Source organism: Engystomops pustulosus, chromosome 3 (assembly GCF_040894005.1).
Source record: "Engystomops pustulosus chromosome 3, aEngPut4.maternal, whole genome shotgun sequence".
Classification (NCBI taxonomy): domain Eukaryota; kingdom Metazoa; phylum Chordata; class Amphibia; order Anura; family Leptodactylidae; genus Engystomops; species Engystomops pustulosus.
The window spans coordinates 217432440-217459615 of NC_092413.1; positions in this window are offsets into that span (position 1 = coordinate 217432440).

Genomic DNA, 27176 nt, shown 5'->3' on the forward strand with positions numbered 1-27176 from the left:
ATTACAATTATCTAATATCCTTTCCAAACATATTCCTCATGGTTTTCAAGATCTTACTTGCTGTAATTTACACACAGTGATGTCACAGTACAGGGATAATACACACAGTGATGTCACAGTACAGGATAATACACACAGTGATGTCACAGTACAGGGATAATACACACAGTGATGTCACAGTACAGGGATAATACACACAGTGATGTCACAGTACAGGGATAATACACACAGTGATGTCACAGTACAGAGATAATACACACAGTGATGTCACAGTACAGAGATAATACACACAGTGATGTCACAGTACAGGATAATACACACAGTGATGTCACAGTACAGGGATAATACACACAGTGATGTCACAGTACAGGGATAATACACACAGCGATGTCACAGTACAGGGATAATACATACAGTGATGTCACAGTACAGAGATAATACACACAGTGATGTCACAGCACAGGGATAATACACACAGTGATGTCACAGCGCAGGGATAATACACACAGTGATGTCACAGCGCAGGGATAATACACACAGTGATGTCACAGTACAGGGATAATACACACAGTGATGTCACAGTACAGGGATAATACACACAGTGATGTCACAGTACAGGGATAATACACACAGCGATGTCACAGTACAGGGATAATACATACAGTGATGTCACAGTACAGAGATAATACACACAGTGATGTCACAGCACAGGGATAATACACACAGTGATGTCACAGCACAGGGATAATACACACAGTGATGTCACAGCGCAGGGATAATACACACAGTGATGTCACAGTACAGGGATAATACACACAGTGATGTCACAGTACAGGGATAATACACACAGTGATGTCACAGTACAGGATAATACACACAGTGATGTCACAGTACAGGGGTAATACACACAGTGATGTCACAGTACAGGGATAATACACACAGTGATGTCACAGTACAGGGATAATACACACAGTGATATCACAGTACAGAGATAATACACACAGTGATGTCACAGTACAGGGATAATACACACAGCGATGTCACAGTACAGGGATAATACACACAGCGACGTCACAGTACAGGGATAATACACACAGTGATGTCACAGTACAGGGATAATACACACAGTGATGTCACAGTACAGGGATAATACACACAGTGATGTCACAGTACAGGGATAATACACACAGCGACGTCACAGTACAGGGATAATACACACAGTGATGTCACAGTACAGGGATAATACACACAGTGATGTCACAGTACAGGGATAATACACACAGTGATGTCACAGCGCAGGGATAATACACACAGTGATGTCACAGTACAGGGATAATACACACAGTGATGTCACAGTACAGGGATAATACACACAGTGATGTCACAGTACAGGGATAATACACACAGTGATGTCACAGTACAGGGATAATACACACAGTGATGTCACAGTACAGGGATAATACACACAGTGATGTCACAGTACAGGGGTGATACACACAGTGATGTCACAGTACAGGGGTAATACACACAGTGATGTCACAGTACAGGGATAATACACACAGTGATGTCACAGTACAGGGATAATACACACAGTGATGTCACAGTACAGAGATAATACACACAGTGATGTCACAGTATAGGGATTTACAGGACTGATGCAATGAATGTAATCAGTGTGTAGGAGACTATTGTTAAACATAATAATAATGGATCTGAATTTAATTTCAATTCTTCAAGACAACCTCTTGGACTATTGTGTTCCTGCGGTGAAATGTTCTGTTCCCTGATCTCCATTGGTGATATGAGACCATTGTAGTCAGTGCCTGGTTGTAGGGGGTGACCAGTGCGGGGACATGGGGGGCTCCACTACTGCTGACACCTGTCTGGAGGGAGGATTGTATCCACTCATTTCTATGGGGTTGCCCCCCCCCCCCCAGCAGGTGACATTTCCATCTAGAAAACAAACTTTCCTATCATTTTCGTGTTATCTTCTTAAATGAGAGTTTTTTTGCCCAGCGCCAAAGCAAAACACCGGACACAACATTCTGTTTTGACATTTGGGAAATAAGCGAACAGCGATGGCAGAAACACAACCCCAATAATTAGACTTGTCTGCTAGGGAGGATGTCATCAAAGATACACATTACACACAAAGGTCAGAGATAAGTGCAACCATCAGGGAGAAGTATCAGACACTAACAGCAACCGAGACATAGGGGGCGCACATCACCCAGCAATATAGAGAGAGGAGACCTAACCACAAGACATGTATATCTAATCATAGGGGGCAGTATTATAGTAGTTATATTCCTGTACATAGGGGGCAGTATTATAGTAGTTATATTACTGTACATAGGAGGCAGTATTATAGTAGTTATATTCTTGTACATAGGAGGCAGTATTATAGTAGTTATATTCTTGTACATAGGAGGCAGTATTATAGTAGTTATATTCTTGTACATAGGGGGTAGTATTATAGTAGTTATATTCCTGTACATAGGGGGCAGTATTATAGTAGTTCTATTCTTGTACATAGGGGGCAGTATTATAGTAGTTATATTCTTGTACATAGGGGGCAGTATTATAGTAGTTATATTCCTGTACATAGGGGGCAGTATTATAGTAGTTATATTCCTGCACATAGGGGGCAGTATTATAGTAGTTATATTCTTGTACATAGGGGGGCAGTATTATAGTAGTTATATTCCTGTACATAGGGGGCAGTATTATAGTAGTTATATTCCTGTACATAGGGGGCAGTATTATAGTAGTTATATTCTTGTACATAGGGGGCAGTATTATAGTAGTTATATTCTTGTACATAGGGGCAAGTATTATAGTAGTTATATTCTTGTACATAGGGGGCAGTATTATAGTAGTTATATTCTTGTACATAGGGAGCAGTATTATAGTAGTTATATTCTTGTACATAGGGGGCAGTATTATAGTAGTTATATTCCTGTACATAGGGGGCAGTATTATAGTAGTAATATTCTTGTACATAGGGGGCAGTATTATAGTAGTTATATTCTTGTACATAGGGGGCAGTATTATAGTAGTTATATTCTTGTACATACGGGGCAGTATTATAGTAGTTATATTCCTGCACATAGGGGGCAGTATTATAGTAGTTATATTCCTGTACATAGGGGGCAGTATTATAGTAGTTATATTCCTGTACATAGGGGACAGTATTATAGTAGTTATATTCCTGTACATAGGGGGCAGTATTATAGTAGTTATATTCCTGTACATAGGGGACAGTATTATAGTAGTTATATTCCTGTACATAGGGGGGCAGTATTATAGTAGTTATATTCTTGTACATAGGAGGCAGTATTATAGTAGTTATATTCCTGTACATAGGGGGCAGTATTATAGTAGTTATATTCCTGTACATAGGGGGCAGTATTATAGTAGTTATATTCTTGTGCATATGGGCAGTATTATAGTAGTTATATTCCTGCACATAGGGGGCAGTATTATAGTAGTTATATTCCTGTACATAGGGGGCAGTATTATAGTAGTTATATTCCTGTACATAGGGGGCAGTATTATAGTAGTTATATTCCTGTACATAGGAGGCAGTATTATAGTAGTTATATTCCTGTACATAGGAGGCAGTATTATAGTAGTTATATTCTTGTACATAGGAGGCAGTATTATAGTAGTTATATTCCTGTACATAGGGGGCAGTATTATAGTAGTTATATTCCTGTACATAGGGGGCAGTATTATAGTAGTTATATTCTTGTACATAGGGGGCAGTATTATAGTAGTTATATTCTTGTACATAGGGGGCAGTATTATAGTAGTTATATTCTTGTACATAGGGGGCAGTATTATAGTAGTTATATTCTAGTACATAGGGGGCAATTTTTATTAGTAAAAGACAAACAAAATACATTTTACATACTTATCAGAATTTACAAGACATCATACATCAAAATTCCATTTCTAGTAACTTAAATGTCCATCACTGGTTTAAGGGGGGAAAAAAAAAAATCATAAATAAACAGAATTACATGATGCATCAGTATAGACTTATGTTCCTCCAAAACTTTCTATTCCCATCACTTTTCCCAATCTCTATGGATCGGATCCACCTGAGCTCCGACATGATGAGTGTGACTGCGGTCATGTGCTGGAAGGTCTCGTTGTGGATGGAGACTCGGGTCCTGTTGTGCCAGTGGTAATACTTAATGATGGTGATAATGAGGTACATGGTCCCCCGGTCAATGTCCGTTATGTGTGGTGTTACCCCATAGATGATCTCTGGGTATCTGAGAGACTGTAGACGTGGTATTTTCAGTCTGCGGGACACCTCCTGCCATATCCGCCTCCCTCCCTGGCACTCGGTGGTAAAGTGCTCCATGGTCTCCTCCTGTTGACATCCTAAGGGACACATACGCTCAGAGAGACTCAGGAATTTTAAATTTCCTCTGACAAAAAGCTTCCCATGCAGAGACAACCAGGCGATGTCAAAGAATTTGGCTGGAAGCCTTGGTCCATTAAGGAACCTCAGACTCTCCTGCAGGGTGGCCGTTGTGCAGTCCCTCAGAGCTGGCTGAACAGTATAGAAGGTCCTACAGACACTCATATAGAGGTCCTTCCTGGTCTTACTCTCTAAAAATGTCTTGTCTATCCTCCACTTTTTCAAACACCTAAGACCATACTCCAGATACTGGGGGAGGAAGCCAGGAGTCCATCGGCCTCTCTTGAGACTGCCGCCTCGCACCCAAGACTCTGCAAAAGGCAATATCCAGTCCCTGACACTACTTACCCACAGGAGACCATTGTTTGAGTCCAGGCAACCAAAATTAACTTTCAGAAACATGGAGTCAAAAAAGACCCTTGGATTTAACATATCCAGCCCACCCTCTCTCCTCTGCAGGTAGGTGATCCCTCTTTTTACTGGGTTCAACCTGTTCCCCCATAAAAGCTGGAAGAACAGGCTAAAGAGCCGAGCGGAGAAAGATTCTGGCAAAGGAAAGACGACAGAGACATAGAGGAAGACAGGGACCAGGTAAGTCTTCATCAGAGTAACCCTTTCTCTATAGGTCAGCCTCCAGTTCTTCCATCGCTGAACCTTTGCATTTCCGGTTTCCAATTTCTCTTCCCAATTTAGTTTGGCATTGTCTTCCCTCCCGAATTTAACCCCAAGAATTTTAATATGGGTGGAGGCCTTGGCGAACTGTGGCAGATCAAAGCCAGGAGCAGTATCCAATGTCCAGAAAGCTTGACTCTTCTCAAGGTTAACCAGAGACCCGGAGGCCTCTGAGTAACTTCTGATGGCTGCAGACAACATCTCCACCTCACGAGGTTCAGATATCACCACAGTCACATCATCCGCGTAGGCGACTACCTTCAAAGGCAAGCAATGGGGGACAGGCACCCCCTGAAAATCACACCGCTGCAGTGATCTCAGGAACGGATCGATAGCAAACACATACAGCAGTGGACTCAGGGGGCAGCCCTGTCGCACCCCTGCCTCTACCCTGAAAGTGTCCCCCTGCCAACCATTGATCAGAGGAAAGCTCTTCGCCTCTCTATACAAAGTCCTGAGCCAATCTATAAATTCTCCCGGAATACCGTACTTTGATAAAGTGATAAATACATCCACAAGGATCGGGGCTAAGAGGTCTCTGAACTTCTTATAGAATTCACATGTTATCCCATCAGGACCTGGTGCCTTCTTCAGATGTAACTTATCAACGGCCTCTTTAACCTCCTCCTCTGTTATTCCTGCTGTCAAAGGAGAAAAATCCAAATCTCTAGTGTCAGGGCCTGGAGTTGCCTCCAAGAATTGAGCCATTTTCTCTTTATCCAAAACTTTCTTCTGAAATAACTCAGCATAGTAGGATCTCGCCACCCCCAGGATACCCTCCCGAGATTCCTGTAAAACTCCCTGGGAGTCAGTGAGACCTGTGATCGATTTCTTGGCCACATGTTCCCGGCAATTTTCATACGGATCAGGGACGCCTAGAGTCCCGTAATCTCTTTCTATTACCAGGGACGTGTAGCGGCTGTACTGATACTGCTTTATTTCAGACTTCAGTCGGTCAATTTTATGTTTGTCCCCCCCTCCCACCGAATACAGTGACTCCAATTCTTTCCGCAGCTTGAGATACTGGCTGTACTTACTCTTACCCTTTCTCACTGACAGTCTCTTTAAGAGGGACCTGATCTCCTCCTTGACGTTCTCCCACCAGTCAGATATGTTGTCATAGAAGTCTACTCTCTGGAGCTGGTCCTGAAAAAGGGAGTGGATGCAATTCTGGACACAGACATCATCCAGGATGCTGGAGTTAAGCCTCCATAACCCCCGACCAATATCCGAGCGGTTAGTAGCTCCTATGCTAAACAATAAGGCCAGATGATCAGAATATGGGACGACCTTCTCGCTTATACCACTTACATTCTCTGAGGGACTCACAAAAGCCATATCAATCCTGCTGTGTCTGTCAGCACAGGAGTATGTGTACTTAGGTGTCCTACCATCCAGGGTGAACACATCACATAGATGGGCCTGTGATATGATGCTCTTTAGGACTTTGGAGTCTCTGACCACTGCTCTGCCCGAGGACCTGTCACCCGATGTCATGGTAACATTAAAGTCGCCCGCCATTATCACAGGGATTGAGGTGAAAAGATATTGCTGCACCTCATTGAACAGCTGGATTCTCTCTGTCACTGTCTGTGGGCCATAGATGTTGATCAGCCGGAGCCGCCTACCATGGATGGTCACCTCTAGCACCAGGCACCTCCCCATAGCGACCTCCGTCAGCCTGTGCACCGTCACGTCTGTGGTGTTAAACAGTATGGCGACCCTGGCGTACGGCTCCACAGCCAGTGACCAGTAAGAAGGACCAGACCGCCACTCACGCTCAGCCTCACGGAGATGCCCTAAGGTGGTCAGACGGGTCTCCTGCAGGAAGATAACATCAGCGTCCAGATATCTTAGGTGGTCATACACAGCGTGTCTAGTCCTTCTTACTTTAATGCTGTTGACGTTGCTGGAAGCAACTTTTAGAGAGAACCCAGCCATCACAATGAGAAAAAGCAGAGCAGTGACCCCCCATCATCATATGTCAGAGTCAGAGTCTCCCTGTACACCACCAGTCTCCATGTCCGACTCCTCAGAAGCCTCTACAGGAGGGGGCTTCTTCTTAGTTGGGGGGTCTCCTGTGTCCACCTCACACTCATTATCAATATGTTCCAGCTCTCGCTCATAATCCCCATCTGACTCTGACAGAGCATCAAACCGGTTGCCAAGGACCATGACCCCGGCATCACCACTGGACTTCCTCCTGGTCTTAGGCCCCGCACTGTACTCCTCAGGCTTACGGGAGGATTTATCTTTTTTCTTTCTTTTTTTCTTCTTTACCTCCTCATAATCACCAGGTGCTACAGAGGTGGCTGCCTGAGGCTGCTCCTGGGTGACAACCTCCATACTCCCCTGAGTGCTCCCTGACCGCTGAGGTTCTTCAGCAGTTTTACCTGAGCCCTGCTGTACTTCCCGCCTAGTCAGAATTTGTCCTGACACCAAGGCCTCCTCCCCTAAGGCGTCTGCCTCCTGGACCATCTCATCATCTGAGAAGTCTCTAGCAATGTTATGCCAGGCCTCCGGGCATTCCTTGTGTAGGTGGCCCATCTCACCGCACAGATTACACTTGACCTTCTCACAGCTGGCACTGAGATGGCCGACCTCCCCGCACAGGTTACATTTTATTACTGTGCATATTTTAGCCACATGCCCGATCTTACCACATCTGAAGCACTTCCGTGGTTGCCCTGGGTAGAAACAGACGCCTTTCTCTCTACCAATGAATAAGGAGTTGGGGAGGTGTAGGGTGATGTTGTTATACTGCCTCAGTTTTACTAGAACCTTCCACCCTCCAGTCCAGATACCGTCGGCGTCTCGGTTCTTGGTGAGGTCAGACAGCAGATCACAATGGCATCTGAGCCACACCAGAATATCCTGAGGAGGAACCGACTCGTTCCAAAAGATGATATTCACCACTACGGTACCTGGCCTGGAAATGGGGACAAATGTAAACTTATTCCATCCGTCAACATCCCTGAACCGGGGGAACTTATCCCAGAACCTATCCAGACTAGACATGAGCTTGAAGCTGACATCATAGCCCTGTCTGTCTGGCAGGTTTATGACCGCCAGACTATCATCCGGCGTGAACCCCATCTGGTGACACAGAAGATCCCGCACCACAAACCTCCTATCTGGGAGATCTTCCTTAGCGCCTCTGTTCTTAAAGCGCACCACGTTCCTCCTCTTAAACGCCTGCCCTGAGTACTGTGCGCCGGAGGTGAAAGAGGGAGCGCCGCGGCTCCAGGCGTTTTTAGGAGGCTCTTGACGGGGCTCACTCTGGGTATTGGGGGGAGGGTCTGAACTAGAGGGACCTGACTCATCTGGGGGGCTCGATGTTAGAGGGGGGAAATCACACACATCATCCTGTAAGACCCCCTGCCCCCCATCCACCGGTGGCTGCACCTCCCAGATAGACTGAGAGTCCCCTCCATCCCCCGACCCCTCAGCCACATCAAGATGTTCAGCAATGTCCCCAGTCTCTGTCACTACAGCACAATTCTGGGTCACCGCATCACCATGATGCATGGATGGAAGTCCACTGTCCTGCTGCACAGTCTCTGCTGGGACCTGTGGTACTACAGCATTTTTATTTAGGACTGCTGCGGGGATCTGCGGCTGCTCTTGTGTCTTTCCCTTCTGGAATGAGAAACTTGCAGGTTTCAATACTTGGGGTGACACTTTGTGGGGTGCATCTGGGGGGACAAGTCCTGCTTGTGCTGCAGGGGCCCGGGGTCCAGGGTTACAGCTCTGCTTCTGCTGGGCAAAGCGCTCCCTGTTCTTATAGGACTCGGCCAGGGGTCCCATCCTCTCCAGAACACAGTCCATGTCCCTCACCACCACCGCCAGTTCCTTACTTAGCGCCTGCAGCTTACTATTGTACAGGGCGCTGCTCTCTGGGTGCGCGGTCTTCAGGCTGTACATACAGTCTATCTGCATCTGCAGCATCTGCTTGTGGTGACTTAGCTCCCCCATCCTCCTTACCAGTGCCGGGATCTCCTCCGCCATCTGCAGCTCAGGTGCACGTGTGGTCTCCTTCAGCTGCCGTGCTGGTCGCTGTAGTCCTCCAGGCTGCCTGGGTGTAACCATCTCCTGACTTGGCTTCTCAGGTTTGCTGCCTGTAATGGCCGGGCCTGAGACTGAGGCTGGATCACTCTGTGCAGAGACACTCTGCGGCTTTGCTGCTGACCTGGTGCGGCCTGTAGCGGCCATGCTGGACACAACCTCTTTCTGCTGCAGGTTTTCTTGCAGGGTCTGTCTTTCCAGGGATCTTCTCCGCTGTCTGGGTGCAGGAGTGGGGGGCTGTGCACCTGCTGCCTGACCTGTACTCAGCTGCTTCATTATCTGTGCTCCATGCTGCCCGGGCTGGGATCTGGCTTCACTTTCACTCACTTTCTTTTCTTCTTTCTTCATTACACTGAGGTCACTCACAAACTGACTGCTGCTCTGCTGGCGGCTAACTCTGGGATTTACATCCCCATCAGAAGTTGTAAGGGAGATTTCTCCCGGTGTAGGCCTGGAAGCCTGGGCCTTGCTTGGGGAAGTTCCCCACCCAGGGTGGCCCCGCCCTGGGCTGTCTCCAGGCATTAGGAGACTTCAGGAGCTCAGCTCACACACAACCTCCCAGCAAGGGGGCAGTATTATAGTAGTTATATTCTTGTACATAGGGGACAGTATTATAGTAGTTATATTCTTGTACATAGGGGGCAGTATTATAGTAGTTATATACTTGTACATAGGGGGCAGTATTATAGTAGTTATATTCATGTACATAGGGGACAGTATTATAGTAGTTATATTCTTGTACATAGGGGGCAGTATTATAGTAGTTATATTCTTGTACATAGGGGGCAGTATTATAGTAGTTATATTCTTGTACATAGGGGACAGTATTATAGTAGTTATATTCTTGTACATAGGGGGCAGTATTATAGTAGTTATATACTTGTACATAGGGGGCAGTATTATAGTAGTTATATTCCTGTACATAGGGGCAGTATTATAGTAGTTATATTCCTGTACATAGGGGGCAGTATTATATTAGTTATATTCCTGTACATAGGGGAGAAGTATTATAGTAGTTATATTCTTGTACATAGGGGGCAGTATTATAGTAGTTATATTCTTGTACATAGGGGGCAGTATTATAGTAGTTATATTCTTGTACATAGGGGGCAGTATTATAGTAGTTATATTCTTCTTCATAGGGGACAGTATTATAGTAGTTATATTCTTGTACATAGGGGGTAGTATTATAGTAGTTATATTCTTGTACATAGGGGGCAGTATTATAGTAGTTATATTCTTGTACATAGGGGGCAGTATTATAGTAGTTATATTCCTGTACATAGGGGGCAGTATTATAGTAGTTATATTCTTGTACATAGGGAGCAGTATTATAGTAGTTATATTCCTGTACATAGGGGGCAGTATTATAGCAGTAATATTCTTGTACATAGGGAGCAGTATTATAGTAGTTATATTCTTGTACATAGGGGGCAGTATTATAGTAGTTATATTCTTGTACATAGGGGGCAGTATTATAGTAGTTATATTCTTGTACATATGGGGCAGTATTATAGTAGTTATATGCTTGTACATAGTGGGCAGTATTATAGTAGTTATATTCTTGTACATATGGGGCTGTATTATAGTAGTTATATTCTTGTACAAAGGGGACAGTATTTTAGTAGTTATATTCCTGTACATAGGGGGCAGTATTATAGTAGTTATATTCTTGTACATAGGGAGCAGTATTATAGTAGTTATATTCCTGTACATAGGGGGCAGTATTATATTAGTTATATTCCTGTACATAGGGGGCAGTATTATAGTAGTTATATTCTTGTACATATCGGGCAGTATTATAGTAGTTATATTCCTGTACATAGGGGGAAGTATTATAGTAGTTATATTCCTGTACATATCGGGCAGTATTATAGTAGTTATATTCCTGTACATATCGGGCAGTATTATAGTAGTTATATTCCTGTACATAGGGGGCAGTATTATAGTAGTTATATTCTTGTACATATCGGGCAGTATTATAGTAGTTATATTCCTGTACATAGGGGGAAGTATTATAGTAGTTATATTCTTGTACATATCGGGCAGTATTATAGTAGTTATATTCTTGTACATAGGGGGCAGTATTATAGTAGTTATATTCCTGTACATAGGGGCCAGTATTATAGTAGTTATATTCCTGTACATAGGGAGCAGTATTATAGTAGTTATATTCCTGTACATAGGGGGCAGTATTATAGTAGTTATATTCTTGTACATAGGGAGTAGTATTATAGTAGTTATATTCCTGTACATAGGGGGCAGTATTATAGTAGTTATATTCTTGTACATAGGGGGCAGTATTATAGTAGTTATATTCTTGTACATAGGGAGCAGTATTATAGTAGTTATATTCCTGTACATATGGGGCAGTATTATAGTAGTTATATTCTTGTACATAGGGAGCAGTATTATAGTAGTTATATTCCTGTACATAGGGGGCAGTATTATAGTAGTTATATTCCTGTACATAGGGGGCAGTATTATAGTAGTTATATTCTTGTACATATGGGGGCAGTATTATAGTAGTTATATTCTTGTACATATCGGGCAGTATTATAGTAGTTATATTCTTGTACATAGGGAGCAGTATTATAGTAGTTATATTCCTGTACATATGGGGCAGTATTATAGTAGTTATATTCTTGTACATAGGGAGCAGTATTATAGTAGTTATATTCCTGTACATAGGGGGCAGTATTATAGTAGTTATATTCCTGTACATAGGGGGCAGTATTATAGTAGTTATATTCTTGTACATATGGGGGCAGTATTATAGTAGTTATATTCTTGTACATATGGGGGCAGTATTATAGAAGTTATATTCCTGTACATAGGGGGCAGTATTATAGTAGTTATATTCTTGTACATAGGGAGCAGTATTATAGTAGTTATATTCTTGTACATAGGGAGCAGTATTATAGTAGTTATATTCCTGTACATAGGGGGCAGTATTATATTAGTTATATTCCTGTACATAGGGGGCAGTATTATAGTAGTTATATTCTTGTACATATCGGGCAGTATTATAGTAGTTATATTCCTGTACATATCGGGCAGTATTATAGTAGTTATATTCCTGTACATAGGGGGCAGTATTATAGTAGTTATATTCTTGTACATATCGGGCAGTATTATAGTAGTTATATTCCTGTACATAGGGGGAAGTATTATAGTAGTTATATTCTTGTACATATCGGGCAGTATTATAGTAGTTTTATTCTTGTACATAGGGGGCAGTATTATAGTAGTTATATTCCTGTACATAGGGGCCAGTATTATAGTAGTTATATTCCTGTACATAGGGAGCAGTATTATAGTAGTTATATTCCTGTACATAGGGGGCAGTATTATAGTAGTTATATTCTTGTACATAGGGAGTAGTATTATAGTAGTTATATTCCTGTACATAGGGGGCAGTATTATAGTAGTTATATTCTTGTACATAGGGGGCAGTATTATAGTAGTTATATTCTTGTACATAGGGAGCAGTATTATAGTAGTTATATTCCTGTACATATGGGGCAGTATTATAGTAGTTATATTCTTGTACATAGGGAGCAGTATTATAGTAGTTATATTCCTGTACATAGGGGGCAGTATTATAGTAGTTATATTCCTGTACATAGGGGGCAGTATTATAGTAGTTATATTCTTGTACATATGGGGGCAGTATTATAGTAGTTATATTCTTGTACATATGGGGGCAGTATTATAGAAGTTATATTCCTGTACATAGGGGGCAGTATTATAGTAGTTATATTCTTGTACATAGGGAGCAGTATTATAGTAGTTATATTCCTGTACATAGGGGGCAGTATTATAGTAGTTATATTCCTGTACATAGGGGGGCAATATTATAGTAGTTATATTCCTGTACATAGGGGGCAGTATTATAGTAGTTATATTCTTGTACATAGGGGGCAGTATTATAGTAGTTATATTCTTGTACATAGGGAGCAGTATTATAGTAGTTATATTCCTGTACATAGGGGGCAGTATTATAGTAGTTATATTCTTGTACATAGGGAGCAGTATTATAGTAGTTATATTCCTGTACATAGGGGGCAGTATTATAGTAGTTATATTCCTGTACATAGGGGCCAGTATTATAGTAGTTATATTCTTGTACATATGGGGGCAGTATTATAGTAGTTATATTCTTGTACATATGGGGGCAGTATTATAGTAGTTATATTCCTGTACATAGGGGGCAGTATTATAGTAGTTATATTCTTGTACATAGGGAGCAGTATTATAGTAGTTATATTCCTGTACATAGGGGGCAGTATTATAGTAGTTATATTCCTGTACATAGGGGGGCAATATTATAGTAGTTATATTTTTGTACATAGGGGCCAGTATTATAGTAGTTATATTCCTGTACATAGGGGGCAGTATTATAGTAGTTATATTCCTGTACATAGGGGGCAGTATTATAGTAGTTATATTCCTGTACATAGGGGGCAGTATTATAGTAGTTATATTCCTGTACATAGGGGGCAGTATTATAGTAGTTATATTCTTGTACATAGGGGGCAGTATTATAGTAGTTATATTCTTGTACATAGGGGGCAGTATTATAGTAGTTATATTCTTGTACATAGGGGGCAGTATTATAGTAGTTATATTCTTGTACATGGGGGGCAATATTATAGTAGTTATATTTTTGTACATAGGGGCCAGTATTATAGTAGTTATATTCCTGTACATAGGGGCCAGTATTATAGTAGTTATATTCCTGTACATAGGGGGCAGTATTATAGTAGTTACATCCCTGTACATAGGGGGCAGTATTATAGTAGTTATATTCCTGTACATAGGGGGCAGTATTATAGTAGTTTTATTCTTGTACATAGGGAGCAGTATTATAGTAGTTATATTCTTGTACATAGGGGACAGTATTATAGTAGTTATATTCTTGTACATAGGGGGCAGTATTATAGTAGTTATATACTTGTACATAGGGGGCAGTATTATAGTAGTTATATTCCTGTACATAGGGGCAGTATTATAGTAGTTATATTCCTGTACATAGGGGGCAGTATTATATTAGTTATATTCCTGTACATAGGGGAGAAGTATTATAGTAGTTATATTCTTGTACATAGGGGGCAGTATTATAGTAGTTATATTCTTGTACATAGGGGGCAGTATTATAGTAGTTATATTCTTGTACATAGGGGGCAGTATTATAGTAGTTATATTCTTCTTCATAGGGGACAGTATTATAGTAGTTATATTCTTGTACATAGGGGGTAGTATTATAGTAGTTATATTCTTGTACATAGGGGGCAGTATTATAGTAGTTATATTCTTGTACATAGGGGGCAGTATTATAGTAGTTATATTCCTGTACATAGGGGGCAGTATTATAGTAGTTATATTCTTGTACATAGGGAGCAGTATTATAGTAGTTATATTCCTGTACATAGGGGGCAGTATTATAGCAGTAATATTCTTGTACATAGGGAGCAGTATTATAGTAGTTATATTCTTGTACATAGGGGGCAGTATTATAGTAGTTATATTCTTGTACATAGGGGGCAGTATTATAGTAGTTATATTCTTGTACATATGGGGCAGTATTATAGTAGTTATATGCTTGTACATAGTGGGCAGTATTATAGTAGTTATATTCTTGTACATATGGGGCTGTATTATAGTAGTTATATTCTTGTACAAAGGGGACAGTATTTTAGTAGTTATATTCCTGTACATAGGGGGCAGTATTATAGTAGTTATATTCTTGTACATAGGGAGCAGTATTATAGTAGTTATATTCCTGTACATAGGGGGCAGTATTATATTAGTTATATTCCTGTACATAGGGGGCAGTATTATAGTAGTTATATTCTTGTACATATCGGGCAGTATTATAGTAGTTATATTCCTGTACATAGGGGGAAGTATTATAGTAGTTATATTCCTGTACATATCGGGCAGTATTATAGTAGTTATATTCCTGTACATATCGGGCAGTATTATAGTAGTTATATTCCTGTACATAGGGGGCAGTATTATAGTAGTTATATTCTTGTACATATCGGGCAGTATTATAGTAGTTATATTCCTGTACATAGGGGGAAGTATTATAGTAGTTATATTCTTGTACATATCGGGCAGTATTATAGTAGTTATATTCTTGTACATAGGGGGCAGTATTATAGTAGTTATATTCCTGTACATAGGGGCCAGTATTATAGTAGTTATATTCCTGTACATAGGGAGCAGTATTATAGTAGTTATATTCCTGTACATAGGGGGCAGTATTATAGTAGTTATATTCTTGTACATAGGGAGTAGTATTATAGTAGTTATATTCCTGTACATAGGGGGCAGTATTATAGTAGTTATATTCTTGTACATAGGGGGCAGTATTATAGTAGTTATATTCTTGTACATAGGGAGCAGTATTATAGTAGTTATATTCCTGTACATATGGGGCAGTATTATAGTAGTTATATTCTTGTACATAGGGAGCAGTATTATAGTAGTTATATTCCTGTACATAGGGGGCAGTATTATAGTAGTTATATTCCTGTACATAGGGGGCAGTATTATAGTAGTTATATTCTTGTACATATGGGGGCAGTATTATAGTAGTTATATTCTTGTACATATCGGGCAGTATTATAGTAGTTATATTCTTGTACATAGGGAGCAGTATTATAGTAGTTATATTCCTGTACATATGGGGCAGTATTATAGTAGTTATATTCTTGTACATAGGGAGCAGTATTATAGTAGTTATATTCCTGTACATAGGGGGCAGTATTATAGTAGTTATATTCCTGTACATAGGGGGCAGTATTATAGTAGTTATATTCTTGTACATATGGGGGCAGTATTATAGTAGTTATATTCTTGTACATATGGGGGCAGTATTATAGAAGTTATATTCCTGTACATAGGGGGCAGTATTATAGTAGTTATATTCTTGTACATAGGGAGCAGTATTATAGTAGTTATATTCTTGTACATAGGGAGCAGTATTATAGTAGTTATATTCCTGTACATAGGGGGCAGTATTATATTAGTTATATTCCTGTACATAGGGGGCAGTATTATAGTAGTTATATTCTTGTACATATCGGGCAGTATTATAGTAGTTATATTCCTGTACATATCGGGCAGTATTATAGTAGTTATATTCCTGTACATAGGGGGCAGTATTATAGTAGTTATATTCTTGTACATATCGGGCAGTATTATAGTAGTTATATTCCTGTACATAGGGGGAAGTATTATAGTAGTTATATTCTTGTACATATCGGGCAGTATTATAGTAGTTTTATTCTTGTACATAGGGGGCAGTATTATAGTAGTTATATTCCTGTACATAGGGGCCAGTATTATAGTAGTTATATTCCTGTACATAGGGAGCAGTATTATAGTAGTTATATTCCTGTACATAGGGGGCAGTATTATAGTAGTTATATTCTTGTACATAGGGAGTAGTATTATAGTAGTTATATTCCTGTACATAGGGGGCAGTATTATAGTAGTTATATTCTTGTACATAGGGGGCAGTATTATAGTAGTTATATTCTTGTACATAGGGAGCAGTATTATAGTAGTTATATTCCTGTACATATGGGGCAGTATTATAGTAGTTATATTCTTGTACATAGGGAGCAGTATTATAGTAGTTATATTCCTGTACATAGGGGGCAGTATTATAGTAGTTATATTCCTGTACATAGGGGGCAGTATTATAGTAGTTATATTCTTGTACATATGGGGGCAGTATTATAGTAGTTATATTCTTGTACATATGGGGGCAGTATTATAGAAGTTATATTCCTGTACATAGGGGGCAGTATTATAGTAGTTATATTCTTGTACATAGGGAGCAGTATTATAGTAGTTATATTCCTGTACATAGGGGGCAGTATTATAGTAGTTATATTCCTGTACATAGGGGGGCAATATTATAGTAGTTATATTCCTGTACATAGGGGGCAGTATTATAGTAGTTATATTCTTGTACATAGGGGGCAGTATTATAGTAGTTATATTCTTGTACATAGGGAGCAGTATTATAGTAGTTATATTCCTGTACATAGGGGGCAGTATTATAGTAGTTATATTCTTGTACATAGGGAGCAGTATTATAGTAGTTATATTCCTGTACATAGGGGGCAGTATTATAGTAGTTATATTCCTGTACATAGGGGCCAGTATTATAGTAGTTATATTCTTGTACATATGGGGGCAGTATTATAGTAGTTATATTCTTGTACATATGGGGGCAGTATTATAGTAGTTATATTCCTGTACATAGGGGGCAGTATTATAGTAGTTATATTCTTGTACATAGGGAGCAGTATTATAGTAGTTATATTCCTGTACATAGGGGGCAGTATTATAGTAGTTATATTCCTGTACATAGGGGGGCAATATTATAGTAGTTATATTTTTGTACATAGGGGCCAGTATTATAGTAGTTATATTCCTGTACATAGGGGGCAGTATTATAGTAGTTATATTCCTGTACATAGGGGGCAGTATTATAGTAGTTATATTCCTGTACATAGGGGGCAGTATTATAGTAGTTATATTCCTGTACATAGGGGGCAGTATTATAGTAGTTATATTCTTGTACATAGGGGGCAGTATTATAGTAGTTATATTCTTGTACATAGGGGGCAGTATTATAGTAGTTATATTCTTGTACATAGGGGGCAGTATTATAGTAGTTATATTCTTGTACATGGGGGGCAATATTATAGTAGTTATATTTTTGTACATAGGGGCCAGTATTATAGTAGTTATATTCCTGTACATAGGGGCCAGTATTATAGTAGTTATATTCCTGTACATAGGGGGCAGTATTATAGTAGTTACATCCCTGTACATAGGGGGCAGTATTATAGTAGTTATATTCCTGTACATAGGGGGCAGTATTATAGTAGTTTTATTCTTGTACATAGGGAGCAGTATTATAGTAGTTATGAGAGGGAAACAGGTATAAGCGCTCACACACCTGGACATGTAGTCTGTAATCCAGTCTCCACTCCTCTGGGATGCAAGAGAGCCTAGTCCGCCGGCCACGGACACAAATAGTGAAAATTCAAATTCAAGGAATAGCTCAGCATCAATAGTAAAAATCCATTCTTCTTTATTTCATTTAAATTAAAAAGTCCATAGCAAAGACCAACGCGTTTCAGGAGAATAATCTCCCTTAATCATGGTAACATTTTGCTCAATGCACAACCATATTTAAAAGAAAAGAGGACTGACATGGGCGGGTACATGGGCGGGTACACCCAAGTCTGGACATCACTTCCTCTTTACACAGCAGATACAATTACAAATACACAGTGGATACAATTGTCATTACAAAACATTTTATACATTTCTTTAAAAAATCATCATAAGGTCTTCCCTGAAATTCATACCTGAGGGGATCCTAGTGTTTAAATTCATAATCCAATAAGCCTCTCTTTTTCTTAATGCTTTTAGCCAGTCACCACCTCTTTCTGGTCGGTTAACCCTCTCTACACCAAAGAATTTCAAAAAATTTGTTGTTCTATTGTGTTTTTCTACAAAGTGCTTTGTCGCCCCTGATATTCCCTTACTTTTCTTTGACACATCCCCTATATGTTCACTTATTCTGTCCTTTATTTTTCTTTTTGTGCTGCCCACATATTTTATGCAGCATGCTGTGCATTCAATGACATAAACCGCATAGTCTGAATTGCAATTAATGAATGTTTCAATATCAAAGGATCTGTCATTGCTTTTCACAGTGTTACATTTTTTGGCATATGCGCACATATTGCACCTACTCCCATGACAAGGAAAAAAGCCCTTCTGTGAGAGCCAAATTTTTTTGGGCTGAGTAACTGGGTGGATTTGCACCTTCAGCCCCTTGTTCAGAGAGCCCCAGGATATTTAAGAGATACAACATCTGTACTTCAGGCAATGCGCAATATTGCGTGGGATGAGGGATGCAGGTGGGTGACTTGTGATGTCACAGCTTTATACTCCTGCATCCCCCATCACCTGGCTATGGAAGCACTCAAACACCACCTATACAAATACAGTGGGTATGAGAATAATTTGAAGGAGTTTCTTTTGTCAGCTGTATTCCACTTGTTTCAGACTAACTACTTTTGCTTTAATGGTGATTTTTTCCTACAAACAGAGGGAGCCCCGATGGGGTCAAAATTCAGTCCATCAATAGCTAATCTATATATGTCCTGGTGGGAGGAGGGTGTCATCTATGGATCTGCCAACCCTTTTATAGGTGATATACTATGGTATGGCAGATTCATGGATGACATCCTCATTATTTGGAAGGGACCAGAGGACAGAATAAGTTTATTCAGGCAATATATTAATAATAATTCCTGCAATCTGGTGTTCACAGGAGATATGGCAAAGGATAAGATATCATTTTTGGATCTGCTCCTCACAGGAGATCCTAAATGCAGATCAATCCTCACAGAGACATACAGTAAACCACAAGCAGTCAATTCAATTTTACAGGCTGATAGCTGTCATCCAAGCCACACGATAAAAGCAATCCCACTAGGTCAGATGCACAGACTAAAAAGAAACTGCACTGAAGATAAGGTTTTTCAAGTAGAATGTGAGAAATTAGCCCAAAATTTAAAGTCTAGAGGGTACAAGCGATGGCATATTGAGGAAGCAAAAAAACGCATAGACACTGTTCACAGAAGCACTTTATTAGAGTCTGAACAGGGTGCAATAAGAAAAAAACAAAAAAAGGAAAAAATCACCTTTTCAACAAATTTTAACAGCAACTATGGGCAAGTGTGTAATATAGTAAAAAAATATCTGCCAATGCTGAATAGTGACATAAAATTACGAACTATCTTAAAGGAGGGAGTGCAATTTGTAGCCAGGCGAGGTAGAACCATTGGAAGCATAGTGTCCCCTAGTCTTTACAAAGAACAAAAAAAACAAAAAAATTTGGCTCTCACAGAAGGGCTTTTTTCCTTGTCATGGGAGTAGGTGCAATATGTGCGCATATGCCAAAAAATGTAACACTGTGAAAAGCAATGACAGATCCTTTGATATTGAAACATTCATTAATTGCAATTCAGACTATGCGGTTTATGTCATTGAATGCACAGCATGCTGCATAAAATATGTGGGCAGCACAAAAAGAAAAATAAAGGACAGAATAAGTGAACATATAGGGGATGTGTCAAAGAAAAGTAAGGGAATATCAGGGGCGACAAAGCACTTTGTAGAAAAACACAATAGAACAACAAATTTTTTGAAATTCTTTGGTGTAGAGAGGGTTAACCGACCAGAAAGAGGTGGTGACTGGCTAAAAGCATTAAGAAAAAGAGAGGCTTATTGGATTATGAATTTAAACACTAGAATCCCCTCAGGTATGAATTTCAGGGAAGACCTTATGATGATTTTTTAAAGAAATGTATAAAATGTTTTGTAATGACAATTGTATCCACTGTGTATTTGTAATTGTATCTGCTGTGTAAAGAGGAAGTGATGTCCAGACTTGGGTGTACCCGCCCATGTACCCGCCCATGTACACGCCCATGTACCCGCCCATGTACCCGCCCATGTCAGTCCTCTTTTCTTTTAAATATGGTTGTGCATTGAGCAAAATGTTACCATGATTAAGGGAGATTATTCTCCTGAAACGCGTTGGTCTTTGCTATGGACTTTTTAATTTAAATGAAATAAAGAAGAATGGATTTTTACTATTGATGCTGAGCTATTCCTTGAATTTGAATTTTCATTATAGTAGTTATATTCTTGTACATAGGGGGCAGTATTATAGTAGTTATATTCTTGTACATAGGGGGCAGTATTATAGTAGTTATATTCTTGTACATAGGGGGCAGTATTATAGTAGTTTTATTCTTATACATAGGGGGGCGGTGTAGTAGTAGTTACAGTACATAGTAACATTACAATGTGACCTTTATACTAATATGACGCTGCTGCACCACACATGAAGGGCGGCCATTGCTTGCAGCTGATGGAGAAGGTCACTGATGATCTCCCCTGTATATTTCCTGGCATGTGGTTGCTGTGTGCTCGGTAGTTACTATATGCTGTGACCTCTTTGTGTCGCTGGGGAAGGTTATGACGGTCATGGTTACACCTTGATGTATCACCACATTCCGGTAAATATGTGTCAGTCTTTATATAACCTTGATCCAGGTGCAAGACGATTTGAAAACAGAACTTCTGCTCATGGGGTCATACATGGGATGGGACATGGGGAGCTGCGGCCAGCATTGTTTTGCAAGAACTTTATAGCCACAGGATAAAGAACAAAAGTTTTCTTCTATTAATGGAAGATGGATATGATGGGTTTATAATTTTACTCATTTATTGGGAAATATTTATATGCATTTGTATAATTGTATCTATATTTTGTGTGTGTTTGTTTTACTTTATATGTCCCCCATGAGGCCCTAAAAGACCCCTGGGAACATTTTTACTTTTTTTTTAAAATTAATTAAACAAAGTTATAAGCATCTATAATAGCCCCATGTACAGAAGGAATTAACCCCCTGGGCTCTGGTTAACCCATTCACACCTGGGGATCATGGAACTGAGACTGTTATTAACCACTACGGTCTTCTCTCTAGGGTCTCCAGCTGTCTCTTCTTCTTGTAGACACAAACCAGTGTACAGGTGGTCCCCTACTAAAGAACAACCGACTTACAGACGGATGTTGGTAATTTACTGTACTTTAGCCTTAGGCTACAATAAACAGCTATAACAGTTATTAAAGGGGTATGTAATTAAGTTTTATTGTTATTCCTGGTTCTTATGACAACCCAAAATTTTTAAAAACCAATTGTCACAGAGACCGAAAAAATTTTGACTGGGGTTAAAATTTTTAAATATACAGTTCCGACTTACATACAAACTCAACTTAAAAACAAACCTACAGAACCTATCCTGTATGTAACCGGGGGGAATGCCTGTACATGTTTGTTTGAGCTACACATCAGAAGTCGTCTTTAAGATTCTAACAGGTAGCATTTTTTAAGGAGATTTTTTTGGGATAGTTTTTACAAGTCTATTTTGGTTCTTGATCTTAGGACATTTGCTATGCAAGGCAACCTTTGTTGGGTCATAGGTCATCACCTTCCAAATGCAGGATGTTCAACCTAAAAAGCCTTAAGTTAGTTTCCTTGTATTCCAAAAGTCCAAGCTTGAAGACCCAGAAAACAATGGGGCAGATTTACTTACCTGGTCCATTCGCGATCCAGCGGCGGGTTCTCCGGCGGTGATTCGGGTCTTCCGGCGATTCACTAAGGTAGTGCACCCCCCGCTGAAGTCCACACCCCCAGATTTCCGTTGCGTGCATGCCGGCGCGATGCGACACAATGCGATCGCGTGTGCCAAAATCCCAGGGCAATTTGGCGCAAATCGGAAAAATGTGGGTAACCTGGCGAAAATGTGCGATTCGGACCCTTAGTAAATGAGCCCCAAAATTCTGAAATATCAGAATCATCTCCTAAACCATGTCCGAGTGCTCAGCAGTGATGGTCTCTTGACATAAAATAGAGGAGAACTTTCCCTTCCATATAAGGACCGTCATAAGATGTTGACATTTTTAAGGACTTTATGTTTTCTTACATTCCAGACATACTATTTAATTGCTACTCACCTAGTCTCCTCCTTTGGCTCTCTCCAAAAAGTTAGATGTTTTCTTTGTTGTCTCAGAGAACTTTGGGTTGAGATGATGAGTCCAACAGATGCAAGCTAGTCTTGGGCCTCCATGCTCCATGCAATATGATTTTCATAGAGAAGCGGATCCTTGAGCCACAATGGGTTTGCAGATGAATAAAATTCCAGTTCTGAACCCTTCAGCACCAAAAAAATGGTTATGGTTCTTCCAAGTCAAATTTTTGGTGGTGATCTGCAAACACCAGGAATTTTTTACGTAGAAAATTGAAGCAAGGCTTGGGTTTGACCATGGTGACTGGTCAAGAGTTCACCAACCTAAGAGTGAAACACTGAATGAAGGAGAAGATCGAAACCTGGAGGACGACTTCTAGTTCCATAGCACTAAGATAAAGAAATATGATGAAGACAAAAACCAAAGGTAAGGATAAGGTCAGGTTCAATGTGAGTCAATAGCTACCAAAAATCTGTGTGTAAAGGTAATGGTGTCCAGTTGGGTTCTTCTCAAACAGATTGCACATAATTAGAGCTCACCGATTCCAGCAGAAAACCAACATGTGGAAGGTCACCATAGGGCTGGAGGTGGGAGAGAAACATACATTTGTATTCTTAAGTTCTCCTTAGTTTCCAGAACCTTACAAGGCATAAACAAAGACATACGATAAGACATGGCGTTATGGAGAGAACATGTTCTGTTGCTCTCTGAGACAAATGTCGAGGAAACTATTTCTAGCTAAAGAAAAAAATCTAAAAGCCTAATGTACGAACAACACAAGGCCATTAATGGAAGTATAGAAGAGTAAACTTTTCCTGATATTTCTGAGTCAAGACTATAAATATATGCAAAGCAAAAAATTCATCTAATCGGGTTTATCAAGTTCGGACCGAACCGTGTTGAAATGAATGGGTGTAGTTAGGGTTAGTGGGCTGCAATAGGGGGTGATAACAAGGGAGTGTTCAGACCCAGTTATTCTCTCTCTGGTTTTCCTGTTTCTTCCTTTACCATAAACTCTTCCTCTCGCTGCTGTTAAAGTCCAGCTACTGCGCTGTTGGATTTGATTGGACTCGGTAACCACTCACTCAGGCGCTGGCACAACCAAAGTTGCGTGGGATCCATGTATGGTTCATCTTAGGATTCCCATGTTGGCTTTAGAGAAGCAGATCTTCTTGTCACTGATGACACCACTGGTGGTGCTGAACATGTGCTCTGAGAGCATACTGGCCACAGAACAGGACCTCCAGGGCATAGAGGGCAAGCTCTGGCCTTGTGTCCAATTTTTCCACCCAGACATTGAACGTGAAGGGCCCATCCTTCAGTACCAGAAGACGTATAGACAGATAATCGTCCACCATGTGAGTAACATCCTAGATTAAGGAGAAGTGAACATGGCTTTCCCCAATGTGGCCATGCTATCTCTCCCGAGGTGGTGCCGGTGCCCCTGCTTTGTTGACAACTTTCTCCCCCTCGTGCTGCCCCTGACCTCTCAATGTCAGCTGTGAACATCGGTAGTAGAGCCTCCACCGATTTGCGCTTTTACTCCCTTAACACCAAGTATGAACTACAAGAAGTCTAATAACATGATGTGGGATTAAGCCAAACCATTAGATCTATTCAAGAAGGAACAATTCCCTACTGTAGACAGCACGGTTTCGACCTGGATGGGTTTTTTTCAGTTCAGTGTATGGTAGGGCTGACGATGGCGCCATTGGTGGTGATCGTAGCACGGTGATGAAGCGCTGCTGGTCATTACTTTGACTATTTCCTGCTGAATTCAGGAGCCTTTGAACCATCAAGTTGAAAACATTCGCTTTACATTGGATGTGAGTCAATTTGGCTCTGCCCAAGGCTTCTACAAGGTTCTAGCTGATGCCACACACCACCTTGCCTGCCCGGGGCTACCTGACCAGCATCTCTTAGTCCAAACTATCACTGCCTCCAATCCATGTCAGGTCTAGGACCTCATCATCACCCCGGGCATCTTATATCACCCTGCGTGCGCCGCTGCCCTCCTTCTCAGTCTTCACATCACAGAAAGCCACAGCACCATCAATGGTGGATCTACATATAGGCGGTATGGGCAGGAGCCTAGGGGCCATTATCTTCCTATGAATAATTAATAGGCTCGAGCACCGGACATCTTGTCGTGGTCCTAGCTGCTAATTATAAGTCTTTTTTCCAGGCGATCCCGGCGTGTCAAGATTAAAGAAGAACACCGCCGGCATCAGGATGAAGAGGACCTAAGGTGAGTATGTTTAGTTTGTTTTTTGTAAATCTTACTGGTAATTTTCCTAATTTTTGTACATAGCTATCAGTCACAATAGAGGAGTCACAACATAACCTCAATAGCAATCTCCTTCATCACAAGGAGATAACACTGGTAGATGGATGTAGATATGGAAAAGTGGGGGGGTCTTATTTCAGAGCATGGAAGTCCAAGACTTGAGTCCTAGAGCCCATAAACATAATAAATCCACACCCCTATGTCTGTTATACTAAAGGAGAAGCGTCCGGAATCTGAAGTGTTAATCTAGATAGAAGTCACATCTAGATGGAACAGAAGATCAGGGGGATGTCACGCGAACAATAGACGTGGCATCCTTTGTAGAAAACCGCTGCCGCTTGTGATCCAACCTTCACAAACAAACGTATGCGAGATGCCTTCAGCGAGTCCCATGTGTCATAACATCCAGAGGAAGCGGCGACAATCACGTTACAACAAACATCACAACGCCATTGTTTCCCTTTATTAATTTTGTTATGATTATTTTTATACTAGAAATCTGAGTCCATTATTGAGGCGTTTGGGGGGGGGGGGGTGACAAATTGACTCCATGCATATTAATACCCTGTCTGAGGCTTCCAGATACAACAAAGGAACCTGAGATATTCCTCGTGTTGTGACTAACAGAAGAGAAATGTCATTTTTAATTCATCCAGAACGATTAAAAACAGCAATTTTAAGCCTTTTTTTTTTCATTTTATTTATTTTTAATTTTTATTTTTATCAGACAAAAGAAAGTGAAATACAATGCACTTTGGGTAATAATATATTTTAGTCATTTTTAAAGTAGAAATAAAAAAACTAAATTGCGTGCAATAAAATAAATGATAAGATGTAATAAAATCATTGTGGGGAAAAATGTTAAAATATTGGGAATAATCAAACATACATTCAAGTATGAACATATAAGGATTCATTTATATATAATACACATAATACACTTGTAGTTTGATTATTTTATACCATGCAAATTCTAATGTGCCAACATATGGGGGATTCAGCCTGAAGTGGTCTGTGCCATGTGCTTAGAAAAAATACAATTAAAAATAGTAGAGCAGATAATACATTAGAAATGATTATCCCCCTTCTGGCTTTGTGGATGATGTGAATTATACAGTCGTCAGATGTTTCTGCCTTTAGTGATGATCAAGGTGCCCGGGGTGCGGCGGGTGATGAGGATCCGTATATAGGTCACTGTGCAATGTTCATCATGTACCTGGAACATCTGGTGATGTGTTATCCGAGGGAGGTGGGAAATGGGAAAATATACCCTCTGCATCACTGTCCTGTCCTCCAAGTGTCAGCGTGTCCCTGTCCTGTCCCCCAAGTGTCAGCGTGTCCCTGTCCTGTCCTCCAAGTATCAGCGTGTCCCTGTCCTGTCCCCCAAGTGTCAGCGTGTCCCTGTCCTGTCCCCCAAGTATCAGCATGTCCCTGTCCTGTCCTCCAAGTATCAGCGTGTCCCTGTCCTGTCCCCCAAGTGTCAGCGTGTCCCTGTCCTGTCCTCCAAGTATCAGCGTGTCCCTGTCCTGTCCCCCAAGTGTCAGCGTGTCCCTGTCCTGTCCTCCAAGTGTCAGCGTGTCCCTGTCCTGTCCCCCAAGAGTCAGTGTGTCCCTGTCCTGTCCCCCCAAGTGTCAGCGTGTCCCTGTCCTGTCCCCCCAAGTGTCAGCGTGCCCCTGTCCTGTCCCCCAAGTGTCAGCGTGTCCCTGTCCTGTCCCCCAAGTGTCAGCGTGTCCCTGTCCTGTCCCCCAAGTGTCAGCGTGTCCCTGTCCTGTCCCCCCAAGTGTCAGCGTGTCCCTGTCCTGCCCCCCAAGTGTCAGCGTGTCCCTGTCCTGTCCCCCCAAGTGTCAGCGTGTCCCTGTCCTGTCCCCCAAGTGTCAGCGTGTCCCTGTCCTGTCCCCCAAGTGTCAGCGTGTCCCTGTCCTGCCCCCCAAGTGTCAGCGTGTCCCTGTCCTGTCCCCCAAGTGTCAGCGTGTCCCTGTCCTGTCCCCCAAGTGTCAGCGTGTCCCTGTCCTGCCCCCCAAGAGTCAGTGTGTCCCTGTCCTGTCCCCCAAGTGTCAGCATGTCCCTGT